Raw genomic sequence first — 7592 nt, 5'->3', positions numbered from 1 at the left:
AGACAGCTGGCATGAAAATCGGCTTCTCATTTTGTTTCGCTTTGTAAAAGAGTCGATTGGAATTGAGAGAAGTGGAACATAAGGAAGAAACATTGAGGAAAAGAGGCCAAACAGAGGGAGCGATGTGAAAACGCTGCAAATGACACCAATGTCTGAGCAGGAAGGAAACCGGGCTTTATACAGTGCTCAACAACTTCCTGTTAAACATCCGCAAATAAAACTCACAAAAGGATTACAAGAAGAGTATTCCAGGAACCCAGTGTCATCTAAACACTGTGACTGAATGTCGAAGCCAGCCAGCGCTGGGTTCCTCCGAGCACGGAGCATCATATTGATGAGGATGTTATCAACCTGGCAGTGATGAGAGACGAATGGTGTCCCATGGGGGCAACCTTTATCCCCCCCCCCCCCCCCCCCACACGTGCACAGCGCTACCACCCACGCAAAATATGACTCCGGGATACTTTTTCCAACTTCTGGCTCTGTTCATAAATCAGCAGCCGGACAGCAGGGCTCGGACTTGCCAGGGTATCAGGCGTACCCCCCCTGGTGACTTGGCCTGTCCGTCATGCAGCGACTGCGCCCCGAGCAGCTTAATTAATGTGGCAATTGAAGGCTGCATATCATAATGAACACACACAGCCCCTTCTATCTGCACCTTCCTGGGCTTGTTATTCTTGGTCGCCGTCAAGGATACGTCCTTGTGTACGTTTGGATATTTATAGGCAATGGATCTATTAAAATGCATGAGAACAAATTAAAAAAACAAATAAATGCAAAGGTGCCCAAACGAGCCTGGAATGTTTTTGGGCAAGGTTTTTTTTTTGGTTTGATGTGTTTTTGCAGCGTAACTGTCAAATTTATCACTCTCACTTGTGTTGGTGTTACTCCGTCGCCTCATTTCTTCATTAGGAACACACAGGCTGCTTCTGCTCGGAGATTTTTCATTTTTATGAGGAGTCCCACTCGCTGCAGTGTAAAATATGCCAAGGAAGCTGACCTAACAGAGTTAAGCCACCGGTCCAATAGCTCTTTTCAAAGAGGAGAAATAAAAGGTTCACCTTAACTAACCAAGTGATGACAGAGGTGAGTGTGTGGCTCCTTTTCCACCGTTGAACAAACTAGATCTCTGGCCTCAATGGAGGGTAGAACTCCGAGGACTCGTTGCTCAGCCTCATATGGTGGCGTTTCTCTGAGGAGAGGGGGAAACTGAATAAACCTGACAGCCTCAGGTGGAGGTTAATGGGTCTCCATTTGTAACTCTTTGCTGTGAATAATGCCACCTCCCTTCGTTACAGACGTCGTAAATCAAGTGCACAATACTCCGTCTTGAGACAGTTTGATTTACGGCAACAACTTCTCTTCCTTTATTGCCCCACCACCACCTCCAATGAAGCAACTATCCCTTCGGCTCTCTGTCCCCCCTCTCCTGATGTCTGGACTGTGAGTTAGCACCACAGTTAGCAAAACAACACACATACACGGGGAAAGGATCTGCTTCCCGGGAGGGCTAATAGGATGTGACATCATTTACGGTTGACTGGGGTAAGTTGTGACTCGGTAGCGCTCTATACGGCAGGATGGGTTTCAGTGATATTTTTCTGCTGCAGAGATTGGTTTCAAAAACCCAGCAAGTCCACACGCTTGCAGGGCCGGAGAGCACTCGACCCGACAGCGAAGGATCTGGCTCACAAATCACCGGTTATGATCAGGTCGACCCCGGGCCTTGGCTGGGGAAGCAAACCTTTGTATGCATTTGGCCTTTCCTCCCTCTGAATCATGTCCCAGGGCTTTTGACGGCGATGTAGTTACATGGCCATAATGCACTTTCCAGATCAGCAGAGATAAATCAACATACTGTATGTCAAGTCCCACACTTGAGAGGCATTCATGAGACTTTAATCTGTAAGTTTGAGTTACCTGCGGAGATTTTATGCATGTCCAATACTAATAAACCTGCAGCACTTTCAAAATGTTCTCGTCCAGTAACTAGTCAAACACTGAAACGTGATTTTTGGCCCAAGCCATGTGCCATTTCTCAAGCTTCATGGTTTTTGTTGTACTGGGAAGACCTTGAGCGAGTTCACTTTGAAGCTCAATCCAATTTCTCTTTGCAATTCGAAACCATAAAGAGCCTTTGTTTCAGTTACTGAAGAAAGAAAACGGTCTTTCTTGGACATATTCGTAATCAAAATAGCATATCCTCCGTTTTATCAAGCGTCTAGTTGTTATGGCTTTAGCTCTCTATAGTTCTACTGGGAAAAAAACGGATCCTCAGTTAGCTTTCAACTCTCGGTGCGATTTCAACTCTTTTGTGTTTTAGCAAGTCACAAAGAAAGATTTGGCATAGTCATTTAGGAGTTTTCAGTCCTGGAGGAGTGAAGGGTGCAAACCCAATAATCTTGTTTGACATTTGGGAGCAGGGGCACAAGGCGATGGGTGTCCCACAATGCAAGTACAAAAACAAACAGCATGTGAGTGTGTGAAGGGGAGTGGGAGCTGCTGCTCGCCACACTGCGGAGCAGCGTAAGATCACATACTCCACACGCACACACACGCAAACGCCTAATAAGTCCTGTGTGTGTGTCAGACTTTGATCCAGTCCACTTCATACACACGCGTGTTATGACAAGCACAAGTTCCTCGGTGTCCAGAATGATCTCGCTTTCTCTCTGTGGTTCTTTCTGTGCAGGCTGAGGGGATCTAATCCTGTTAAGACCTGTCAGGATTAATACACAGGCAGGTCAAACTACCGCTGCTGCCCCTCCACTGCCCCCCCCCCCCCCCCCCCCCCGACATCGGGGGGTGTTGAAATGAAAGAAAAGAAAAAAGAGCAACTGCGTCTCTGATTTAAGTGGTTCTATCAAGCCATCAAGAGCATTTCTTGACTATGCGGTGAAAGTATGATCCATCCCTTTTCTATCAAGATGACCTTGTGTGGTTATCTTATGCAGATTTCCATAGATTATGCATATTTCACTTTATTTTCAGTCAAAGATTTTATTGGTTTCAAACTTCCGAGGTCTCAAACTGATGAGTCTCTGCTGCACGATGCTTTAAAAAATAAAGACCGTTTCCTCCTGTGATTTCACACTTGTCTCTCAAGCTGTAGTCAGGTTTTACCACAGTGCACAGCAGTGGTCCCGTTTGGCCTGACTTGAAGCTCACCTGAACCAGGTGTTCATAAGCATAACGACATCACAGCAAAGAGAGAGAGAGAGAACAACACGGAACTCAGCAGCAGATCAAACGGCGAGGAGGTGTCGGAGAGGTTTAAAGGGCACAGGGAATCTCTTTATGACAGCTACTCTCAACGAATGGCTCATTCTTCAGAGAGGCTTGACGCATGTGAACCGTTGTGCAGACATGAACACAGCAACGGACTGCATATATATATATAAATGCATTTTGTTCATGTATAATGGTCTGACCCTGCCATTATTGGGCGTTGCATGTTGACCCGCGGGACAGGGGCTGCATCACACAAACACACGCTGTGGTTTCTCCTGTGGCTGCTCTGCTTGTTCGGGCTGACGAGCATCAGAGGCTGGCTTGACCCCCCCCCCCCCCTATCTATCCCAGGGGTGATCACACAGCATCGCTGGGCGCTAAGCCAGCAGCTGGGGCCGAGTCCTGGAGGGGGGGGGGGGGGGGGCACATGAAGGGCCGAGGGAGAAATCTGAGAGGAAGAAAGAAAGAAATGTGGATGTGAGGAGGCTGGGATAGAGGAAAAGGAGAGCCGTGAAGGTTGGTGGGGGGGGGGGGGGGGGTCACCTATCACATAGTTTATCATATACAAATGTTCAGAGCGTGGCTTTCATCCTGGAGGAAGAGGCAGGGCTGAGAGATGAAGGTGCTGATGGAAATGAGGTGACACTATGGCCTATTTGGCATAATCTCTCCCTCTAAATGAAAGTTTAATGTCACATATTCTGTCACAAAAGGAAAATCTACCGTTATGTTCTTATGCATGCGATCTATTTTACCACCATGCGCTTGCTTCCAAACGGCTCGTCTGAAATCTATTATTCCAGTAAAAATGTCTGACTCAGCTTTTTCCTCTATTGTTCTCGGCACCCATCAGGGGAAGACGCTGTGTCATCATGTGGGAAGCAAGGGAGTGTGGGTTAATAAAGTGGGATATCTTGCAGTTACTCAAGCGTGCCCTCTAGGCCTATGAATGCCTTCCCTTCTGAGGCCCACATCAGCACGTTCAGGGTGTGAGAATAGATGGCAAGGATGATGCAAAGAGGAGGAAATAGATGGAAAGATAGCAGGGAGAGTAGTTTTTGGAGGAGACAGATAGAGGGCCTTTCTCAGCAACGAGCCCGACTTCCTCAGCATCCATCTCTCAGTCTGCGTGTTGCCAGCCCCGCATAAACACGCTGGACGGGTGGAAAGTTTCACTCCTCTCTGGAGAGTCCCCTTCTCTCCTCGCTCATTTTTTTTTTTCTGTCTATCTGGCCCCTCAACTTTTCTTTTCTTGTTTTAGGAAAATTCCGCTGGTGGTAATGGTGTGCGCCCCTGCAAGCCCTAACCTCTTCCATGTGACCATCACAGAGGCAAAATTTCCAGTTTATGTTGGTTTTAGGCAAACAGATCAGTTGCCGCTTCATCCATCTAGTTTAGCTTCTCTGTCCATGAAGCTGATGTTCAACCAGACGCTTGCAAGGGCGTAGGCGTTCTGAAAGTCCACACCTCAGCCCAAAAAGTCCCCCACCATCCTAGACCATTATCTCCCTCCCAGAGCTGCACTTTATTTCCAATATCATGTGACAGTCTTTGAAATCAAACCTGGGGCCATGAAGGAACAGGACATGGAGTGAAAGACATTTCACTCCATGTTAGGCTCGTTAAAAGTCACCAATTAGGAAAAAGGCCTCACACATAAGTTTAGACGTTGCCAGGGTTTAGTCTCAAATCAGGACAAGCTCGCCATCTGCAGGAGAGCGGAAGTACTGAGTCCATCCTGGTGAGCGCAACCAAAACAAAGTTGTAATACTATATAGTTTTACATCAACATAACCGATCATTTAAAGACAGGTCAACTTAAATGTCAGGGTTTTTGGCCTCCTCGGCTACAGGTGGCGCTCTGATCCCACTCCTCAGTGATGACTGTGGTGTAGAGCAGGATGAAGGCCCTGTTTGTTTAACCAACAGTGTTGACGCCCACCCACAGGTGCCAAAGGTATAGTGAGCACCGGTGCCAGCTGTTTGCAAGCCACAGCAGCCCCTTCACTTCACCCTGCTTGACTGATCTCACAGTGAGACAGGAAGCGGTTGAGTTACCCAGCAGCAAATTTTGAGGTTTATAAAAGGGGAAAAGACATTTCCAAAAAAAAATATCAAAGTGCAGTTTCCTCAAGCCTAACAGCCAGCCTTAGTCCTTCTTCATCATTAGTCAGTTTTAGGACTATTCTCAGCAAATATTCAGGATCACTTAAGGGAAACGTGAAACAAAAGAAATTTTGGACTGAGTTAGAGGCATGCTTAATTACAGAGGCCGAACTCAGGTCTTCCAAGTTCACGGATGCTCGGTTGCCTTGTAAAGTTAGGTTCATTACGCTATTAATTAGCTGTTACCTGCATCACACCAGGGAACCACCCACAGCGACCACAAGCAAGGCAACACGTGCTCGGCGAGTCCAACAATCGAGAAACGTTGCTCACGATGTCCGTCATCGCTCTGGCAAGGAGACAAACGGTGCAAAGTCTCCCTGCGGGGGGAAATACCGTTGGATGTCTCTTGATAGCACAAAGCTGTATTTTACTCGAGATGCGAAATCAGTTCGGCATGTTCAGCATTTGGATTTCATGAAGGCTTACCTTCGCGTGGTCTGTCTTTGCCAAGACGTAATGGGAAGAGGGGGTAAGGCGCGGGGAGGGGGGGGGGGGGTTATTGCCAGTACAACGAAGCTCAGTTCACACTCAGCTGTGGCATATTTGAAAATTTTCAAGAAAAGCAGCAAGAAGAGTGTGTGTGTGTGGGGGGGGGGGGGGCTTTTAAATCAGTTCCACTCTGCAGTAAATTATAACCTTGCATTTTTAATTTCCTCTCTCCATACAATGTTATTCATTGGCATCCAAAGCAAACACGGGCCCCTGCAGCCTGCATAACTCTATGGGACAAACTGTCCTCTCATGCAGTCGCTACCTGTCAGGGGTGCAGGGGCGTGACTGAAAAAATGCATTCCTTGATGCAGAGCTTAGAGGTGTGTGGGGTGGGGGGAATGAACAAATAGAGATCTGATCTAACAAAATGGTTACATGCCCAGAATGTGAGTTTTGTGGTTGGAGATAGTTCACTGATAGCCATCATTGGACCAAATGAATACTTTGGACATGTGGTTGCAGGTTTTAATGAAGATCCAGACGTGCAGTTCAACAAAACTCTTATCCGACTACTAAAGACATAAACTGCTGCCATGTCAAATGATGAATATGTGAACTTTGAATATTAACTTTTCATGGCAATAACAACAAAATTACACACCAAGATCGGAATGTGCATAGCCAAACAGGATTAGCCCATTGTTAGCTGGTCTAACCACTTGAAAGAGACGGACTCGGCTGCTGAAATAACATTAAGATCCTTGTGCTTATCATAGCAAAGCCTCACTTGTTAGCACTACATATCTAAATACCATCTGAAAACCATGGCTCACTCTGATTAAGCAAGGTCTTGTAACAGCGCAGCATTACAAATACATCTCATATCCGCTACACTACAGCGTGTAAGCAGCATTACCCTCCGTCTCCCCTTTGAGAGCGAGTGACCTTCTACTCGGGGGGTTACATTTTAAGTCTCACTGAGCACATGTTAAATCAGGGCTAAGAGATTTGTTTGCCTCCAGTGAGAGTCAGACGCTGATGAGCTCTTCTTATTCTAACAGTATCATCGAAGACGCGTTTTACAGCATCTACTTCTGTTATCAGGTCTCAAGCACGGGACAGGACCCGAGATCCGGTTCGGCCAAGACTCGACAAGGTCGTGCTGACTCAGCGGTTTCTGAGCCACACAAGGTGACAGGACAAGGCACCTGGATTATACTTAAAGAAGCCATGCATGTCTGTGTAATCCAGAAGAACAGCCAGGCCAGGACTCGAACTTCTCCGTAAAGTCAGCCCAGATCACGGTAACATAATCCTGCCATTGCCCTTGGGCCACTCTGCCACGTTGTTGTTGCGGGTGGGACACGGTGGGTTTTTATTTCAACAGACTTAGCTGACCTCTGCTTCATGGCCCAACAGAACAGGGGAGCTACAGAAGGCTGTCCTCCATGCTGGCACCCGGCCTAGCCAAACATTTTAACTGTCAAAGGCAAAAAGTAAAGTATTTTCAAAAGTATTTGGTCTTTTCCCCATTGCTTCTAATATATAATACAAAACATTGAGAAGGAATGTTTCTACTAACTTTTTGAGCTTGCAATTTTGTGCTGCTGTTGCAAAATCCCGTTAAATTCCTCCCCACGCCTCCGTCTTTCTGCTCCAGTGTTGATTATTTGGATTTTTTTGTCTTTCCTCCTAAATGTGTTATTCATCCTGTTCCGTGTGTCTCCAGGCACACTTCAGAACTGGATAATAAAATAAAC

Source organism: Brachionichthys hirsutus, chromosome 20 (genome assembly GCF_040956055.1).
Source record: "Brachionichthys hirsutus isolate HB-005 chromosome 20, CSIRO-AGI_Bhir_v1, whole genome shotgun sequence".
NCBI classification, from domain to species: domain Eukaryota; kingdom Metazoa; phylum Chordata; class Actinopteri; order Lophiiformes; family Brachionichthyidae; genus Brachionichthys; species Brachionichthys hirsutus.
Note: the sequence above shows the minus strand (reverse complement) of the source record.